This window comes from Pteropus medius, unplaced genomic scaffold (assembly GCF_902729225.1).
Source record: "Pteropus medius unplaced genomic scaffold, Ma_sr-lr_union100, whole genome shotgun sequence".
NCBI lineage: Eukaryota > Metazoa > Chordata > Mammalia > Chiroptera > Pteropodidae > Pteropus > Pteropus medius.
In genome coordinates this window covers 10,743,039-10,762,373 of record NW_024349519.1, presented here as the reverse complement: position 1 = coordinate 10,762,373, position 19,335 = coordinate 10,743,039, and the positions used below count along the sequence as shown (strand labels likewise).

Below are 19,335 nucleotides of genomic sequence, written 5' to 3'. Positions count from 1 at the left end.
CCAGTCTTGATGTAGTATCAAAGAATAATATCCACAACTAACTAAAAGCTCCAATACAATACTTCTCCCTTTTCCAACTACATTATGAGACTGGATTTTCTTCATCTACTTCAGCTAACACAACAAATCACAACAGATTGAATGCAGAAACAGATATGAGAATCCGGTTGTCTTCTATGAAGACAGATATTAAAGAGATTGATGAAACAATGCCACTTGCTCACTAAATCATTTTGGTTTTTTTTTTGCGAAAACATATTTTTAAATGAAATATTTATGTTAATATGATGGGAATGTTATTGTTATTTTAAAATGAATTAATAAATATTTTATTAATGTATCTGACAGTTATACCTTTATCATAGATTATTATTTTTTGTGCTTAATATTTCACTTAGGCAATTTTTCCTCATGACTGACTGTGAAACTAATTATAAACTATACTAACACGATAGATAAATATTTTTGATTGATGAAGGTTGTTTATTTGACTTAATAACAATAATTTTGGTTTTCAGTGAAGTCAATGAGATATTACATATTTTTCCCCAATGAAGATTATTTCTATCCAATAATACTTCCTTCATAAATCATATCATGTACAACTCTAGAAGACAGGTAAACTCTTCAGAGAGCTGAGTCCTTATTTAAGCAAAAGATACAGGTGTGATCACAGTTAATGACTAAAAGAATAGAATGTCTTGAAATTAAAGCATGCACTAATGTACCTTGTTTCTGCTTCTGAAAAAATCTGAGCATTGTCAAATTGCTAATTCGTTTTATTCTTTTGAAAGCTAGTGACATACACAGTAGATATTTCTGAGTCGCGCTAAAGGCAAAGAAAGAGAGAAAACAAAATGTGTGCAAAAAATGGTGGCCTTGCAGCCAGAAAGCCTGAGTTCCTCGCAGTTTCACTCGGATCTTGGCTTCTCGAGTGACTTTGGGCCAGTTATTATATTTCTTGCTTTCCATTTTTCTCACCTATAATGTGGGAAAAGGTCAACATTGTTTGATACCTTGCAAAATCTAGTCTGCTCGCTAAATTCTATAACACTGAACTGCCATTTTTCTTCTTTTTTATATACTCTGGTTTCAATGGCATGGGCATAGTGGAAGATTGTGTGGAAAAGTGGTCACTGTGAAGGTCTCCTTTCTCAGAGCTGACACGTTACTGGAGTTCTTTGATTGAATACAAGAAGTAATATTTCTACATTGATATTCAATTCAACTAAATTAGACACCATAATGAAAGAGACATGGTGGTTAAACAAACTGTGGAGAGTGTTTTGCAAATGAGCTTTTTGTCATTTTTTATTCTTCCTCTACAGTTTGAATTCCTGCCTACATATAAGTCTTTGGAACTTAAGTCAAATGTATTTAACTGAAAATCTTGAAATAAAGTAAAAGCAGATTAAATTCTGCACTTTGCATAATTTGCCTTCAACTGCCATAGGTTTAACGAAGGCTGAGTATTTGTAAAATGAGAACTTGATGACTCATAAAATGCAGCTTACAGATTCATTTACTTAATAGACATACACTGATCATTTGCCCCCAGAAATCTGAGATAATTTCTCAAGACAAGTTGCTTCTCCCTCCCAGGCTTTACCTCCTATATTCTACCCACCTCCAGCCTAGCAGCCCCAGAGTGCAGGCATCAGTACTCCCAGGCTTGTGAGATTAGATGGTGTCCTTGAAACTGCCCTGTTTCCTGGAGCAATGTTAGATGAACCAGAACACAATGTATGGTTTTTCTCTCCCCTACTTGGTTACTCAGTCGGCATGAAATCCTGAGTCTAGGTGGGTCTGCTTATGAAAGCTTCTTCAGTCTTGCAAAAAGTTAGAGGCCAGAATGGAATTGATCTTTCTCCACAGGCAACCTGTTACTCTGATGTGGATGCACTTCCTCCAGACATCACTTGCATGTTTACACACATGCATGCACTGAATATACATTAGTATTGAGATGGAGAGGAATAATATTTTGTGTTTGGATATTAGGTTTTCTTAAACAGGATTTATAACATATAGACTCTGAGTGATAATGATGTGTCGATGCAGGTTTATCAATTGTAACAAATATACTACTTTGGTGGGAGATAGTGATAGTGGGAGAGGCTATGCATGTGAGGCGGCAAGGGGCATATGGGAAATTTCTGTACCTTCCACTTAATTTTGCCATAGACTTAAAACTGCTTAAAAAATAAAGTCTATAAAAAAGAGTGGGACCTTATATGTTGCTTCTACGCCACCACCCTAAATTCTGAAAGTCATTTCCTGTCTACTTTTTATAACTTTGAAATGTTATGCAAAGATGAATTCTGCTTATATATGACCACCTGTTGTGAAAATAGCAGACCAAATGAACATCTTTATAGAAATGACAAAAACTTTTATACTAGAGCATCTTGCCTCCACAGGGCATTCAATTAATTATGAGCTTGGAATAAATAATACTTTTTATAATACCTTGACATTTATCTGGGTGCATAGTTTTATAAATAACATTATTCACTCATAGTCTTTCATTTCTGCCTTTATTTCATGGTGATCTTATAATTCTAAATGAGAAATTTTCATATTATGAACTTGGAAGATTTACAATTGAGTTTTATGAAAATTTTATGTTGTCATTTGATAATAATAATATTGGGAGAGCCTGGTCAAGATGGCAGAGTAAGTAAATGCTTGCTCACCTCCTTTCACAAGCACATCAAACTTACAACTAAACTGCAGAACAATCATCAAGAGAATAACCTGAAATCTAGCTGAACAGAAGTCCTCCAACTGGGGACACAAAAACAAGGCTACCTTGAGACTGGTAAGAGGAGCAGAGACATGCACCGGCTGGTCCCACATCTGCATGTAGTGGTTAAAAATTAAAAGCATTATCTCAGCTGTGGAGGTCATCTCGGAGGAACAAGGGTTCCCGGCCCCAAACTTCCCAAGGTTCCAGTGGTGGGAAGAGAAATTCCCCACAACATCTGGCTGTGAAAAATAGCAGAGATTTTGGCTAAGATGGAAGGTGGCTAAAATTCCACTTAAAGTGCCCATGCACAGACTTACCGCTGATGGACATACTCACTCTGAGCTCCAGTGCTGGGGTAGCTGCTTAAAAAGTGCCAGGGACACATGGGGAGGAATCGAGCTTTCTGGCTTCAGGGCAAGGGCTGGAGGGGCAGTTTTCTCCCAAACAAAAGTGCTGGCAAAATCCTTTGTTCCTTTGTTGAGCTCACCCCGCTCCCTGTGTGCAGACGCAGGCAGCTGCCATATCTGCATCTCCAGTAACCTGGCTGACACAGCTCATTCTGCCCTGCTGATTCCCTGAGGCCCCACCCCTCCCAACATAGGGGCCCACCCAAGCTGCCTCTGGTGGCTTTTCTATACAAATGTCCTATCTTGGCTCATATTGCAGATGTCTCTAAAATCTCTCAAAGGTTTACAAAACCTAAACAAACATCTGATCTCATCATGCCCAATACCTCTTGCTGAGCAGCCTCAAGCCCAGCACTAGCAGCAGCCGGCCTCAGTTTGTGGCTTGGCCTCTTAAGGAACATCCAAACACAGCAGGGGTGATGGCTACCTGCAGATTGCTTGGTGGCTCATGCCAAGTGGCCCCGGGCAGGGCCAGACAGTGGCTAAACTATTTGGCTTGTGGCATGGCCCCTCCCAGGAGGCCCCAGCCTGCATGCCCAGTGGCCATCTTTGATCTCAGTCAGAGCACTAACAGGGGCTACATCTGAGGAGGACATGCCCAAAAGGCAGACTGGGCAGGCACCAGAGCTCTGCTAAAGCAAGTCTTGCTGCATAGGGTCAGCCCCTGCACAACAGCTCCTCTACTATAGTCACTGGCCATTCCTCACAACCAATCAGCCCAAGGGTCAATCCCTCTCAATAATGTGCAAATAGTAACCAAGGCTCACCTAAAACAAGAGGGCACACATAACCCATAAAGGGACACACCTGGAGCATCCAGATTGGGTAACCATGAAAACTGTGCCACTGGGCCCCAAAATACCTACTATATAAGGCCACTCTACTAAGACTAGGAGACTTAGGATCCCTATCTAAGACAAAGAAACAAACACAGGGAGACAGGCAAAATGGGGATTCAAAGAAACATGTCCCAAATTAAAGAACAGAAGAAAGCTCCAGAGAAAGAACTCAACAAAATGGAGACAAGCAATCTATCAGATGCAGAGTTCAAAACACTGGTTATATGGATGCTCAATGAACTAACAGAAAGAGTAGATAAACTTGGTGAGAACTTTAACAAAGAGACAGAAAACATAAAAGTGGAGATAGAAAATATAAAAAAGAACAAGTCAGAAATGAACTAAGTGAAATGAAGAATACCTTAGGAAAAACTAACAGTAGATTAAATGAAGGAGGGTCAAATTAGCGATTTAGAAGATAAAGTAGCATAAAACACCCAATCAGAACAGCAACAAGAAAAAAAATCCAAAAAATGAGGATAGTTCGAGGGGCCTCTGGGACAATATCAAGTGTGCCAGCATTCGCATCACAGGGGTTAACAGAAGGAGAAGAGAGAGAGACAGGAATTGAAATCTTTTTCAAAAAATAATGACTGAAAACTCCCTTAACCTGGAGAAGAAAAAAGATGTACAAGCTCAGGAAGCTCAGAGAGTCCCAAATAAGATGAACCCAAAGAGGCCCGTACCAAAACACATCATCATTAACATGCCAAAGGTTAAAGACAAAGAGAGAATCTTAAAAGCAGAAAGAGAAAAGCAATTAGTTACCTATTAGGGAGTTCCCATAAGAGTGTAAGCTGATTTCTCAATAGAAACTTTGCAAGCCAGAATGGACTGGCACAAAATATTCAAAGTGATGAAAAGGAAGGACTTACAGCCAACCTTACTCTACCCAGAAAAGCTATCATTTAGAATCAAAAGAGAGTAAAGAGCTTCCCAGACAAGAAAAAGCTAAAAGAGTTCATCACCACCAAGACAGTATTACAGGAAACGTTAGAGGGACTTCTTTATGAAGAAGAAAAAAAAAGATCAACAATATGAATAATAAAATGGCAATAATTACATATCCATCAATAATTACTTTAAATGTAAATGGATTAGATATTCCAATCAAAAGATAGGGTGGCTGAATGAATAAGAAAACAAGACCCTTATATATTTTGCCTACAAGAGACTCACTTCAGATCAAAAGACGCACATAGACTGAAGGTGAAGGGATGGAAAAAAATGTTTTATAAAATGCAAACAAAAACAAAAAAGCTGGGGTAGCAATACTTTAACAAGAGACAAAGAAGGATCCAGTAATCCTATTTCTGGGTATTTATCTGAAGAAACCCAAAATACTACTTCAAAGGGACATATGAATTCCTATGTTCATTGCACCATTATTTTCAGTAGTCAAGATATGGAGGTAACCTGAGTGTCCATCAATGGATGAATGGATAGAGAAGAGGTGGTACATATATACAATGGAATATTACTCAGCAATAAAAATAAGAATGAAATCTTGCCATCTGCAACAACATGGATGGATCTAGAGGGCGTTGTGCTGAGTTGATAAGTCTCACAGAGAAAGACAAGTGCCATATGATTTCACTTACATGTGGAATCTAAAGAACAAAATAAACAAACAAACAAAACAGAAACAGACTCATAGATACAGAAAACATTTTGATGGTTGCCAGGTGGAAAAAGGTTTGGGGAAATCTGTGAAAAAGGAGAAGTGATTAAGAAGTAAAAATTGGTAGATACAAAATAGTTATGGGGATATAAAGTATAGCATAAGGAATATAGTCAATAATATTGTAATAATTATATATGGTGTCAGATAGGGTCTAGATTTATCAGGGTGATCACTTTGTAAGTAATATAAATGTCTAATCACTATGTTGTACACCTGAAACTAATATATCACATGCTAACTGTAATTTAAAAATAAATTATTTTTTAAATGGTATTTTAAATTTTATCTCATGTTCTCTGGTTTACCAGTCTACTCTTTTTTGTTGACCGTTTTTACTACATTTTATGTTAAATATTAAGTGTACAAGAAAGAATTTTAATGGAATGTACAGGAAGTTTAAAGAACAATGCAATGAATACTTTTGTATTGTGTACTCTCCTCCAATCCTATTTCCTTCTTAAACTTCATGGTTTAGAATTGAGTTAATTATTCTTTTTCTTGTTTTTATTTTTTTAACCATGTGAGAATAACTATAAACAACACATAGTTTAATTTTGTATATTTTCGAAATATATATAGATTGAATTATATTGTAGGTATTCTTGGAGACTTGCTTTTCTCATTCAACATTATACCCCTGCTATTCATCTATGTTATTCATGTAGCTGAAATTAAATTCTACTTCCATATAAATGTATTGTTTAAATGTATGGTTATACCACTCTCTATAAATCTATAACCAAACATTCAGGTTTCCAGTATTTTTTTGTTTTTGTTTTTGTTTTGGGGTTTTGTTTTGTTTTATTTTGTTTTGCTATCACAGACAGTGCTGTCATAAATAAGATTTACAAGTCTCAGATGTGCAGGACTTTTTTCAGAAATATTCCTAGCAGTAATATTTCAGGGCACAAGGAATGCATTTCTTCAATTACTAACTAAGCCATATTATATATGACCACCTGTTGTGAAATAGCAGACCAAATGAACATCTTTGTAGAAATGACAAAAATTTTTCTACTAGAGCATCTTGCCTCCACAGGGCATTCAGTGTTTTTTTTGTTTTTTGTTCCTTTTCTCAAAGAGGTTGTGCCAATATATACTGCATCTGAAGAGATGTGATCAAATGATGGCAAGTACTGTCAAATTTTAAAATATCATCTATGGGGTCAGCACAAAGTGGTACATCACTGAGGTTTTAGTTTATTTTTTTCTGAATTCTAAAGACAATAAGCATAGTTTTATATGTTTATTATTGACCATTTGATTTGCTTTTAAACATGAAGTACCTATTTTCTACTGGATTATTAAAATTTTAACAAGAATATTTATTCTATAAAATGTACAATTTGTACAGTTTGATCCATTTTTGCAATGCATACACCTCTATAACTATATCACTATCAATATAAAGAATATTTCATCACCCTAAATATTTCCTGTCTTCTTTCTCAGTTGATCTCCTCATGTCAGAGTAACCACAAGTTTGATTTCTATCATCATAAATTAATTTTACCTGTTTGAGAATTTCAAATAAGTGGAATCATCATATAGTATGTACGTATTTATGTCTGGCTTTTTTCACTCAGAAAAAAATGTTTTTGAAATTCATTAATTTTGTTGCATCTCTTAGAGAATCATTCTTTTTTATTGCTAGGTAGTCTGTTTATCTATAGTCCTATTAGATATCTGGACAGCTTCCAGTTTTAGCTATTATGAATAGAGTTGTGGAACATCTTGTACAAGCTTTTGATAGATAATAAGTGTTTTAATATCCTCCTCTGCCAATTCTAACATGTGGGTCAGCCCTGGGTTGGTTTCTCTAGACTGAATAGTCTTCTCATTATAGGTTGTGTTTTTTCTGCCTCTGCATGTACCCGGTAATAATCTTGATTGAATGGCAGAGACTATGAATGTTACCTTGTTGGGTGGTGGATTCCTGTTGCTTTTCTTGAGCTTTATTCTGTTAGCAGTTAAGTTACTTAAAACAGCTTTCTCCTTTTGTGACTTACTTTTATGATTTGTTAGGCAGGCCTAGATTAGTTTTTCCTCTCTACCAGGGCAAGATCTTCCTAAGTGCTTTATCCGAGGCCCCATAAATAATGAGTTTTTCCAGTCTGGCTGGTGGGGACGGGTGTTGTACCCAGTCCTACATGAGGACCAGTCACTGTTCCTTCTAATACTCTTGATGGTTCTTTACTGAATCTCCCAAATGTTGGGTAGTTTCCCCACACATGTGCTGAATACTTGAGACTGCTCTGTAGATTTCCAGGCATTTCTCTCTCTGCAGAGATCTCTCTTCTCTAGTACTCTGCTCTACAAACTCTAGCTGCCTTGGTCTCCCTGGACTCTCAGCTTCATCTCCTCAGCTCAAGAAATCTGCCTGCACCACACCTTAGCAATTCACTCTGAAAGGATTTTATCTTCCAGGGTAGGGGTCATTGTTAATTCAGGATACAGAAGAAGTGGGAGAAGTGGGTAAGTGGGGGAAGGGGTGGAAAGAGAACCAGAACGACACCTGGATGAACCACTCCTCAGGCTAGTCAAGGGTGAGGAACATTTGCAGGGGTTCTGTGTTCTCTCTGACTCAGGAAAACATCCTGCTCAGCATCTGCCAGCATGAGTTATTATTCTGGTCCTCATTGAGTCTTGGGGACTTGTCCATTAGTTAACAAGAGGAAATATAGTTGAAAAGAGGATAATTCTTATTAAAGCAGAACACTTGCTGGGGTTAAACTTTTTCTGAGATGTTAATCTGTTTGAATACCTGAATGTTTACTGAGTGTCTTTTCACAAAAGTGGCTTGCACACCCCACAATAGTGTTGGCCAGGGTCCCAACTGATGGAGGATGAATAGTTGAAATGAGCAGGCTGGTTAATTGGGGGTTCTCTTCCATGTGGGATTTTTCTGAGGGGAAGTCCATGTTCTATTGGAGAATAGTGACCTTTCATGAAAAGCCTCCCAGAGGAGAGCCGGCTGAAACAGGGCTGCTTTGAAAATTGACTCAGAACATTTGGCCAAGCTCATGAACTTCAGCAGCTCTTTAAAGTTTTGCCTCCAGGTCCTGAATCCCTGAGTATCTCCCATGGCTGCTGCAACTATTCAACCCTCCTCACTTCATTATAGCAATGTTAGAAATAGAGTGCCATTTGCCATTTACAGCTTGAGTTAAACCGGTGACACTAAGATCCTACAGCAATGCATTTAAATTTCTTGATATTAGAACATGAAGGATAATGCGGAGCAGTTTCAATAAGTTTGAGAAAAAAATAAGAGCATAGTGCTAATGAAGCATTTAGAATTCATAGAAACTTGTTTTCCTTTAGTAAATCCTTTACAATCTCTCCTTCTAAATCACAATGTAAAACTGGTTCCTTTCTTATTTTGTAAAATATTTACATTTTATATTTTTTCCTCTAAAAATCTTCTAAGGGTTCAAGTAGGTTTTGCCAAGGACATTTGAAGTCCAGATTGATGACAAGCATTAGACATCGGTGTCATTTGGTTTCTCTGTCACATGGTTCCTGAGACATTTCTGAAACAGGAGTACAGTTCCAATGGCGGCAGAGAAAGAGCAGCCCACAAACTAGCTGGCGTGCATGACTTACAAGGGATCTGCTGGGTCCTAACAGGCCTAACGATTTTCTGCGGACCCCAGCAAGGTGGTGCCAGCTGTGTTTGGAGTAACTCAGTCTGGAAGCCAATTAGCAGTGTAGCAGTTGCTTGATTAAAGAACAAATGTCATTCAGTAGAAATGAAGAAAACAAATAAGAACAAAAATCAACTATAAATTTGCTTTTCTGAATAGGGAAAAAGAATATCATTGACCACTATACCAATAAGGGGGTCTTTCTGGTTTTCTGCAAAAGTATTAACATTACCTCCCTTTGGCTCATCATATCCTTTGATAGACCCTTCTTGTAGCAGTTTAATCCTCCCATCTATACAAGGGAACTTGCCCTCATGCTGTAAATTACTTATCTTCACATCATTTCTTTATATATATAACAATGGTGAAGCATATATTTTAAATATCTTATGCTTATATATACCATATTATTAGAATAGCATTGTAACTATAACAAACCTATCTTACAGATAAATAAATAATAAAGAATTAAAGTTTAATTATTAAAAATGTTTAATAATATTTTAATTTTTATTATAAAAAGATGTAAAATAGTTTTTAAATTTTAAACACATTTTGGAAAGCAGACAAGTAGCTGTAAAAGTGTCATCTACTTGTCACTGACTCCATTACTATCCAGCATTGGAATTCCTCTGAAAGAAAAAGAACAAAGAAAAGATGAACAGGCTCAGGCAAGTGGGGAATTTCTCTGCTTTCTTTAGGTTTTATTTTTATCTTTCTTTTGGAAACCTGTGAAATCTTCCCTCAAAACTTTTTGTCCATATGTACTTTATAATATTTGTATATGGAAACATATACAAATTTTTTCTCATCTGCCTCTAATGAGAAAATACTTTTTCTTTTTCCTTTGCATTCTCTTGCTCAGTTCCTTCTTAATGTGCCAGATACAGTGCTAAGCACTTTACATGGAGTCTTTTATTTAATCTACACACAACTCTATTAAAGAAGTATTATTATTCCAATTTTACAAAAGACAAAACTGAAGTTTCAGGAACTGTAGTGCCGAATGCAGAGGTCACATGAGGTGAGATCTTCATTTGAAATTCAGGAGTCTGACTCCAAAGTCCATATTCTTAAAATGACATATTAAAATCCGAAACTTTTCTGCAAATGTTGAAACTTATTTTCTTCCTTCATATTTGCAATTTCTATTTATTATAGATGGTATAGAAATGTTTATTCTTTTATGTAATGAAAAAAGAAATGCTAATTTTAAAATCTCCTTCTGTGTTTCAACACTTGTTTTGTATGCTTTTAATTAATTTCTCTCTCAGTTGCAGAACTAGACTGAAAGAATATGCTTTTGGCAAAAACAACCATTTTTGTCTTATTCTAATATTTCCATTTACAACAAAAAGAATCTTAGCTCATTCATTTAGGGAAAATAAAGTTTTTTTGGAATGTTACTAATAATGCTGATGTAATTTGCAAATATACAAATATCTTGGATCTGTCTGGCTTTAAAGACAATTTCTCCTTTTATCCATCTCCTGGAAAACATACTAGCCTAAGCCTCAAGAGAGTACATTCTGAATTTTGTTTGACTTTTGCATTTTTTTCACATCAAACATATCTTGTCTTTGGAATTTATTGACCACCGAGTATTTCAGAGGACTGCCATACTTGGTAAACTGGAGCTCTGTTCGGAAAATTCCATTATAGTTATTCTAAGAAGGCATCATGGGTAAATGCCTTTAGATTAGGGTCATTGACTTAGGGTCCATAGCCTTTAGCAGGTCCCATTTCAATTGTCTACAACATCTGTTTAGCAGAATTCCAGAAGTTTTCTACAAGGTTATGAGCCACTGCTTGGAAAATTTCTAAAGTCACTTCTAAGAAAATTATTTGCTTCTATAACTCATTTCTTACTAATTTTCTCTGTACATTTCATATTCATCTATTTAGTTAAAAAGTACATTAGATTTGTGAGATCTTTCTTGTAGTTTAAGCCTTCACCCTTATTCAATTACTTAAAAATCTCTCCCATGTAAGCACTGTACCAAACAGATCAAAGACCATGTCCTCTCATATTAAATCAGGTCATTTCATCATACATCACCATGATATCTTATACTTTTCTACTGTAGTATGCATCATGCTTTGTACTTATGAACAAGTAAATATCATGGATTTAAGATCTCAATTTATTTTCAGGTGCAATGGAAATAGAAAGAGAAATACATGATCTTCACCCTCAGCATAGAAAGAGAGAGGATTATTCTTGAAACCACTCACTTAAGTGCTGTGAGAGAAAAAGAAAATTGAAATAGAGAGTGGGCAACAGGAAAGGTAGGCTTCTCAGTAGAGACCAAACTTGGGGAAAAATTTGTGGAGAGAATTGGGGAGAGAATATGTCAAGGTCAGATGAAGAGCAGGATCATCAATAAAGATGAGGAAGACCATGTGATACAGAGACCCATCTAAGTATAACATAAAGGTCTTCAGAATTTTCTCAGTTACAGTCCTGTTTTCCCCTACCTATATCCGAGAATATAAAAAACAAGTGTTTTGTTTTATGTTAGGGACTGAGTAGAAGAAAGGCTAGAGCTAGGGCCAGGACTAGAGGGAAGTTGGATATGTCTTGGCTCTAGAACAAGACAGATCTGCACAGCCAAGATATATGATGAATAAGGAGCTTTCGAAAAAGGAAAAGAGCAGCTCTGGGATCCATTGCAGACGTCTGAACCACAGCCTTTGAGCACAAGATGCCCAGGAGTTGAAGAGCACAGGAGGGTCAGACTTGTGTGAGGCCCATGGGCAAGGTACTAAAAGCAATTGTGCAACAATTACTAAGCAAACTCTCTACAAAGAGGAGACACAGAATATCTGTCAGCCAAGCTGTATCTATCCCTCCAGGACCTTATGAGAGCCAAAAAGAGGATAATCCAGTGCAGAAGCAGAGCCAAGCAAGAAGTACCAGATGAGGGGTCCTACAGAATGGTTCTAAAACCAAGATGGGACCCAGCGTATTCCTAAGTACTCACCTAACATCTACATAGGAAGAGCAATAATTGTGAGGACAGGTCAGCTTGATAGGTATCTGCCTATAGAAGGGTTCATTTTTTTCTTTTTAATTAAAGTGTAAAACATGATTTTGTATATATAGCAAAATGATTGCCACAATCAGTTTAGTTAACACGCAACAACATTGCACAGTTACAATATTTTTTTCTTGTGTAAGAACTTTTAAGATCTATTCTCTTAACAACTTTCAAATATACAAAACAGTATTGTTAGCTATAGTCATCATGTAATGCATTATGTCCTTAGAACTTATTTGTTTTAAAACTGTAAGCTTGTACCCTTTGACCACTTTCACCCAATTCCACCATCTCCCATCGCTGGCAACCATCAATCTGTTCACTCTTTCTAAGAGTTCAGTTTTTTCAGAATCCACATAGAAGTGAGATCATACAGTATTTTGCCTCTGTCTGACTTATTTTACTTAGCATATTGCCCTCGAGGTCCATCCATATTGTTGCAAATTGCAGGATTTTCTTCTTTTTTTAACTGAATAATATTCCAGTGCATATATACCACATTTTCTTATCCATTCACCTATGGACACTTAGGTTGTTTCCATGCCTTGGCTATTGTGAATAATGTCGCAAAGAACATGAAGAGTATAGATATGTTTTCAAGATAGTAATTTTGTTTCCGTGGCATATATGCCCAGAAGTGAAATTGCTGGCTCATACTGTATGTAGTTCCATCTTTAATTTTTTGAGGAATCTCCATACCGTTCTTCAAGGTGGCAGCACCAATATACATTCCCACCAACAATACACAAGAGTTCCCTTTTCTTAATATCCTCACCAACATTTGTTATTTCTTGTCTTTTTTTTATAATAGTTATTCTAACAGGTGATAGCTCATTGAGGTTTTTATATGCATTTCTCTCGTCATTAATGATGTTGAGCACCCTTTCATGTGCTTGTTGGCCATCTGTATACCTTCTTTGGGAAAATACGTCTACTCAGTTCCTCAGCATATTTTAATCAGATCTTTTTTTTTACTATTGAATTATACGAGTTCTTTATATATTTTGAAATTTAACTTCTTATCAGTTTAGTGCTCTATTATTAACAGTAGAATTAGGCCAAGGTTGTGCAAAGTTTTATTTGATATAACGTGCTTCACCCCAACAAGGATGCGAGTTATAGAACAGTCCCAACCTACCATATCTTTATATAGAAGGAAAGGGTTTCGTATGTAAAAGAAGCATAAAGATCTTTTGGCTCTGAGCAGTGACATTATCATATAAAACAAACAATTGCTGCTAATATTTCTGTTTGCAGAGCATTAGTTTTCAGATGAACTATCACAGGCATATTTCTAGAACAAGGAAATATTTTAGCTTTCTGGTAATTCTTCAGTGAAATGCAGAGCTATGAGTATCTTTTTGCACATAAAGAATTCTGAATTATTTTTAATTCTCTTCTTTAAAATGAGGACTTGAATTTATAGAGCCATACAATTTCATTAAGTGCCAGTTAGTGAAGGCCAATTCTCCTGTGGTCTCATCTTCCCTCTTCTTTTCCTCTTCACTCTTGCAGGCTAAACAATGAACGTACATGACTAAACTACTTAAGTTGAATTTCTGGTTTTCAGTGCTTTCTTTTCCATTTTGTTAGCAAGGCATTTCTTCCCAGTAATAGAATTCATAGAAGAAAATTGATGAATAATTCATTTTGTTTTTGCTGTAGGTTTAAAAAAGAGAGAGACCTGGCAAGGCAGATTTTCAACAGATTACTGAGCTTCTGAAATTTTAGCAGAATTAAATGAAATCATTATTTGAAAAGTAACACACAAGTCAATGAGTTAAAAAGAAATATTTTAGTTTCTGATTAGAGCTGATTGTACTAGCACCTCCACCCTAAATGTAATTAGTTTTGGATGCTTCCAAATGCCTTTCTTTCTGCTTAAAAAAAATTGCGATGCTATGCCAGCTTTCCAAGTATTATCTAAACAAACAATGTATTAGCAATGTTGACTTGAATTCAAATGAATGATAAGGTAAAGAATGTCTATCAGTTTCCATTTAGAATGAATATATTTTTAAAAGGGACACCATTCTGGGTAATCATGATTCTATAGTATTAAAGAATTCCCTGTTAGTTCTATTTTTATTTTTTTTCTTTTTAAATACTATTTGTGTTGAGGGAGCAACTGTTTAAAAACTCACGGTACATATATTTTATTTAAAATGTCAATCTAAATAATTCCAATGAGATTATAACTTTTTTAAAAAGTATTATTTTTTATATTTACTTTTTTTTTATAATACAATGCAAATTTAAAATGCAAAAAGAGGCTGAGGACAACACACATGGCAAGACCAAAAGAGAGCTTAACATCAAAATAAAAAATATTGTACAGATGTAAATATTCCATGGTTCAAGCTGCAGCTAGATACAAAATAAGAAAATATTTCTGTTAGAATTCTGTTTTCCATTAATTTTTTTAAAAATGTTTAAAAATGTCTGATCTGTGCAGACGTAGAGAGTACAGCCTAACGAACCCCACATACTCTGCACCCAGTTCAGCAATCAACATGTGTTTGTCTTTGTTTCATCTATATTCTACCATCTTATGTCATTCACCTAGGATTATTTTGATGCAAATCCTAAACATCATATCATTTTATAAGTACTATGCATGTTAGTATGTATTTCTAAAAGACAAGAACTATTTTTTTAAAGTACAACCTTAATACAAATATTACAGTTTTAAAAATTAACAATCCCGGACATGGTTCCATGGTGTAGCAATTAGCACATCTGCTTTATACGCAGAAGATCCTGGGTTCATGCCCCAGTGGAGCCATAGCCCATGGTCTATGGCCATTCCACCCTGAACAAGCCTAATGTCTTATCTTGGAAGCTAAGCAGAGTCGGACCTGGTTAGTACTTAGATGGGAGACCACATGGGAAGACCAGGTACTATAGACATAAATAAACAAATAAATAAGTAACAATCCCTTAATGTCATCATATAGCCAATCAATGTTTAAATTGCTCTGAAAATTATCTTGTAAATGTTTTTTAATAGTTGTTTTGTTCAAATCAGGACTTACACAAAATCATCACATTTAATTTGCTTGAGAAGTCTTTTAAGATATCTTAAAGCTATGTTCCTCTTCTTTTTGTTTTTCCTTGCAGTGTCTTCGTTGAAACTGGGTCATTTGTTCTATAGTTTTCCACATTCTGGTTTTTGCTGATTGCAACTCTTGGTTATCAGTTGACTTATACTTTCGTTTCCCATATTTGCTGTAAACTGGTAGCTAGACCTAGAAGCATTATCAGCTCAATCTCTGACTGATTTTTTTGGCATGAATACATCATAGATGTTTTGTGGGGGGTTTTCTTTGTACTTCCATTAGGAGAATATCTGGTTTTCTGTCGTGTAGCACTAAATTTGATTAGTCAGTTTTGGTGTTGTCAGCCTGATCTACCCTCATCAGCTCTCAATCTAGTGTTTTTAGTAGCCACTGTTGATCACTGCTCTAGATCCAGTATTTCAAAAGGAAAAGATTGTATCTTTTTAAAATATATATTTAAGAAACAAGTGGAGGGTGTGATGAATGACAAAGCTTCCTGTGCCATCTTCCTGCAAAGTCTGATCATCACAAAGTTGTCCCTAAGTTGGTAGACACATAGCATCGGCCTGGACACTGTAAGCCAGGCTTACTATTGGAGGATGCAAGGAAAACTAAGACACAAGCCCAAAAGAAAAAAGTCAACAGTCAAGCCTTTAGTGTATGCTGTTCTTTGTACCTTAACATTTTACAAGCAACATCTGTAGAGGAAAAAATAGAAAAACACCACTGATATACGCCCGTCCTCACTTCTACTTCTGTCAGCCCATTTATCCATGGAGGCTTGATAGTAGGAAGAAGGAATAATTCTTCCCATTCTCCCTCAATCTGATCATTTTTGATGATTTTCTACTTTTAACTAATACAAGGAAAGGGGCAGGGATCAAGTGGAAGGAACTGGGAAGGATGTTCCAGACCAATAGCTACCAGTACATTTTGTTCAATTGAATTTTAGTTGCCCAAATATTTTTTAACTAAACTTTACACAATCTATAAAAGAACCAAACTCAAGAGCATCATGAAATGTTGGGGATGAATATGAATTATTAGAATCTGGCCTTAGCTCCTGTTGTGACATGACTGCTATAATTGGTCTGTGGGAGCAAGTGTAATGAAGCAGTGGATTGTTATGCCAGTAAGGGTTTTCCTTAACTCCCTTTCCAGTAATTAAGGAGAGTACTGAGTCCCTGTAGTTGGCACCTTGGTCAGATATGTTAAAAATGAACTTTCATGATGGCAATAGACACCACACACAGGCTAGCCTTGTCTCTCCCCAGAGCGTTTCTGATTAAGTGATGAATGAGTGAAAACTTCCTCTTGGAAGGCCGTGTGTGTGTGTGTGTATGTGTGATGACAAGTAACAGAGAGAGAGAGAGAGTGTATGTGTGTGTGTGGCCAATGTGATTGTTTCAAAGAGACTCTTTAAAAGCAGCATGAAAAATCAAGATATTCAAGCAGATTAATAAAGAGTTAAGCATGGTGGTAGCTTTTGAAAATTCTTTGCAAACACTAACTAATCCATCTGGCAATACTTGGAGTCCAGTTACACTCTCTATATTTTGTTCTTTTAGAGTTTAGAGAAAGGGACTTGGCTTCTATCTCATATACTTATGCCCTGGCCTCTCTCTTTTCCTAGTCTGTTTATTCACTAGAATTTTTAGAAGTCAGATTTTCTGCAAATTACTAAACCTCTCAAGGTAGAGACAACTATTTTTCTGTGTGATAGTTACTAAGGACTTGATCTTGAAGGCTCTGGCTCTGGGGCAATAAACAGTGAAAGTAAACATTTATGAAAATAGAAGCCCTGCTTTATGAGCATGTTTTCTGTAATAAAAATGAACAATGGATGTGATGCATGCAAAACTTTCAATACACTAACTACAACTCTGTTGACCTAAAATGTTTTTCAAGTAACATATGGACTATATTGGTAAGAGTTCCCTTGAAGTGATTTTATGACCCAACTATGTCCTTAAATTTTGAAATAGTATAAAAGTAGAGTTGGTTACTAGAAAATAAAAAAGCTTTTATAGATAAGCAAGCATATTCACAGAGATATAAAGGGTTCGAAGGATGATATAAAATATTTATTTTATTCTCTCCTTCAGAATCAACCTGAATTGATAAGCAGGAATAGTCTGTCCTCTCTAGTCTCACTCTGCCTTACTACCTTGGTCTCTCAGTATGGATTGAGGGCTTAAAAGACTACACAGTTTTCCAATTGATGAGACTGGAGCAGTAAACAAAAGAAAGGTCCTTCTCTTATTGAGCGCACAGTTAAAATAATAAATGATTATAAATATCTATACATATATACACTAATGTTAAGTACATATATATGCATTTATTTAGGTCAATATTAATTAATTTCACATATATTTAAATGATGTGTGAATGTACCTCAGGTATTGATAAGTGCCATAAAGAGGTCAGGGAAGCCCTCAAAAATAAGATAGTTGAGCAATGACACAAAGGAAGTAAAAGAGTGAGCCATGTAGCTATTTGAGGAAGAACATTTCAGATATAGAAAAAGCAAGTGCCAAGGCTCTGGGGCAGAAAAGTACAAGAGTGTTCACAGACTAGCAAGGAGGCTGGCTTAGTTGGAATAGAGTGGCCAGAGGTAGAGCCATATAAAAAGATATCAGAAAAATGTGTGTGTGTGTGTGTGTGTGTGTGTTCAAACCTCCATCTTTTGAAGATTCGGTTACTCTCCCCTCTCCTGCCATGTTTCTTCCACTTGGCCTCTGACTCTATTGATAATCAGGTAATTATATCTGGTTTTCTCATTGATGGAGCCAGGCCACGGAGTGTGGGGGACAAGACTAGGGAAAAAGAATTCACGTTCTTTAGATGCTACTATGTATTTTTGCAAGAGATAGGAGTAAGGGGGGTGATTAATGAACAGAATAGCCTTCTGGTCAATAAAGAGTCTACTAGACATACAAATCTTTTTTTTTCCCCACTAATATTGGCCACCTCTTAGTTTTGGTGCATTTTTATGCTTGCAATCTTTGTCTTTTCTCTACTTTACCAAACACCTTCTTCTGTTATCCTACCTTAATATGAGTAAGGAAGGTGAGGGAGTGGTAGAACATCTTACTATAATTATCTTTAATATTTTACTTCTTCAGTTATATTTAAACTACATTTTTTAAAAGCTACAGAGTAAGACATATGAGAAATAAAACAGCAATTAAAATTAAATACCAGGTGCATTATCTTCCTCTTCCCTAAACCCTACCCTCCAAGGGCCAGTAAAAAACATTTGCTCTTGTACATGTTTACCCTTACTGAAAACAAATATAAATTCATATGTTTGAGAAGTTAAGTGAATTAGACACTATTCCAAGTTGCAGAACATTTCAGGTCGCTTCGACATCAGGTTGGAGGATTCATATAGGTAGATAATACAGAGCATAGATTTTTGAATTTGCCAAAGTTTTGTCCAGAGTTGAGGAGAAAAGTTAAGATTCAGAATCAAGATTTATTATTGTGTGGAAAAAAATTACAAGATGATATTAGAGATTGATCTTAGTTTTCTATTTTTTCATAGCCTAAGAAGTTTTGGCTTGAGTGGTAGCTTATTATTTGCCAGAAAAAGATTTCTCTGTTTGTACTCAGATAAATGTGGCTCTTATTACTGTGAGAATATGAATATTCTAGAATTTGGCCCCTCCTGTGCCTTTCCATCATTTCCTCCTACTAGTCACACCCCACATGCCCTAGGGCTGGATTTAACCTTAAGTGATGTAGAGATCAATTTAGGAATTCAGTATGGAACTAAATCCTTTGTCAATAGTAATTTTTAAATGATTTTTAAATAAACTAATTTGCTCTCAACATTGTGATTAGGATAATCATTCCATTGGAATGTAAGTACAGCAGAGATAAAGGGTATTTAAGCAATAAAGG

General features: G+C 35.9%; 1 long non-coding RNA gene and 1 pseudogene across 1 annotated transcript in view; one reads left to right on the top strand and one right to left on the bottom strand.

The window, feature by feature from the left end:
• LOC120618312 (uncharacterized) overlaps positions 1-19,335 on the bottom strand; it is a 46,912-nt gene that overhangs the window by 25,705 nt on the left and 1,872 nt on the right. The window lies entirely within an intron of this gene.
• On the top strand, positions 15,162-15,277 carry LOC120618731 (uncharacterized; annotated as a pseudogene).